Source organism: Stomoxys calcitrans, chromosome 1 (assembly GCF_963082655.1).
Source record: "Stomoxys calcitrans chromosome 1, idStoCalc2.1, whole genome shotgun sequence".
Taxonomy (NCBI): Eukaryota; Metazoa; Arthropoda; class Insecta; order Diptera; family Muscidae; genus Stomoxys; species Stomoxys calcitrans.
The window spans coordinates 5,950,513-5,952,875 of NC_081552.1; positions in this window are offsets into that span (position 1 = coordinate 5,950,513).

Below are 2,363 nucleotides of genomic sequence, written 5' to 3' on the forward strand. Positions count from 1 at the left end.
CTAGTGGCTCAAGAAGTCAAGTTTCAAGATCAGCTGTGGCACCTATATCAAAACATGGACCGATATAGCCCATCGGACCTACACTAATAAGAAGTTAGCATGCTTTCGACAGACAGACGGACGGACGGACATGGCTAGATCGACTTAAAATGTCATTACGATCAATAATATATATACTTTATGCGGTCTTAGACGAATATTTCGAGGAGTTACAAACAGAATGGCGAAATTAGTATACCCCCAATGTTTGGTGGAGGGTATAAAATCATTATGGAAAGTATTCTTCATTCAGTGGTGATTATAAACATCCATTGAGACACACATTTACATTTGTGTTTAATTTTTCTAATTAAGCAGAAGACATTATCAGCAAACAACAGACTTTTCAGCAGTAAGCCTGCTACTCTGAAATTGCAGTATTATTGCTCTATTGGCAGAAATACTGCTACAAAAGCAGCAAAATTAACTACTAATATTCAGCAGACAGTATTTGCTATTTTCAGCAAATTTTTTTCTATGAGTGTAAATTCATTTAGTCATTCCGTTTGCAACACATCAAAACATCAATTTCCGACCCTACATAGTCTATAAATTTCGGATCGTGATAAGACGATTTAACGATCTCCGTGTGTCTGACTGTCCGTTTGTTGTAATCACTCTACAGCCTTCAAAAATTGAGAAATTGAGCTGAAATTTTGCACAGATATGTCTTTTCTTGAACGAACCAAATCCATATAGACCGATCTTCCGGTAAAGGGTCTAAAGCCCATAAAAGCTTTATTAACCGATTTTGGTGAAATTCAAAATAGTGAGTTGTTTTAAACTTCTCAACAGCCATATAGACTGATCTGCCGGTTAAGGGTCTGAATCCCATAAAAGCTTTATTTTTCAACCGATTTCGGTGATATTTGAATAAATGAGTTGTTTAAGTCACCCGAAATTCGACCCAATTATCAAATCAGACTATATAGATATAGCAGTCAAACAGGCCGATCTTCCAATTAAGGATCTTAATCCCATAAAAAGCAGATATATTGCCAGATTTCGTTGAAACTGTTACTTGTATTTGAGTTCTCGGGACCGAAATAAAATATGATTGAGACCAGCCCCTAATTAGATATAACAATGGATATAATAGTGGAGTTATAATAAAATATGATGATTATTATGTCGTTGGTGGTGGGTATCCAAAGTTCGGCACGGCCAAACTTAACACGTTTTTACTTGTTTTTAATTGCTTTGGCTGTTGCTTTTGGTTGTTTATTTTTCATAGTCACAGTTAAAGCAAATAGTCAAGCAGTGAAAAATAGTCAAGCAATTCAAACCCTGATTACAACTTACTTTAAGAAGAAGAAGGCAACGTGTTTATGGCATACTAAGTTTAGTAGCAAGAAGAAAGAAACCCTAATGGCTGTTTACAGGCCTTACACCTACTTACAGGCATAAGACCCACTGCGAATGAAAAAGTCAGACCGAACTCAGGCAAAGGGAACAATTCGGCAACCTCTTTCCTCATTCCGCCGCTGGGATAGTGTATGTAATCACATAGAACAAAACACACGTTCTTATCTAAAACGTGCCAAAAACTCAGATGAATACGAGCATTTTTATTCACAGATGTGCTATGGCAATTTTTGTGGCTTAACACATACATATGCCAAAGTATTTTATACGCCGAAAAGAGGATTGCTACAAGAGTTAGTTCATCGTTAACATTTATCACAGTAAGCGATGTGAGCAATCGCAAGCAATAATGCATTTTAAATCAATTTACTTGGTTCAACGCTAAGAACTAGAAGGCAATTTTCTTCTCATGTTCCTCTGATCTCACTATGGACTAAAATATCTAAATGGGTCTGATTACCACCAAAACCTTACCTAGCCTACCCGACAGAAACGTTCCAGGTGATCATATGTGGTTTTGAGTGTGTTGTCGATCCTACCATATACAAAAATTTAAAATCCTTTGACGGTCATAATCTGTCTTCAAATTGAAAGTAAGGTAACCCTCTTTGTGATATTGCCATATTTTGGCAATGTGTAAACATAACTTCCCTCTAATCCAATTTTGTCGTAGATTAGAGCCAAACCAACACAGTCTTTGTGTTGTTTTGGCGGTAGCCATTTATTTTAATTTTCACTTAAATATTTATGCAGTTTTTATACCAGCATTAAAATAAATAGGATTTGGAAATGACACAAATATATGTGCGCCGTACTCAAAATGCATTTTTTAATATTTTCCAAGAAGTTATTGAATGGAAATTTATGGAAATGGCATATAAATAAAATATTGCGATAAATTTTTGTTAAAAATTTGAAAGAAAAAAATAGTAAAGAAAACAATTATGATAATCCTCTTT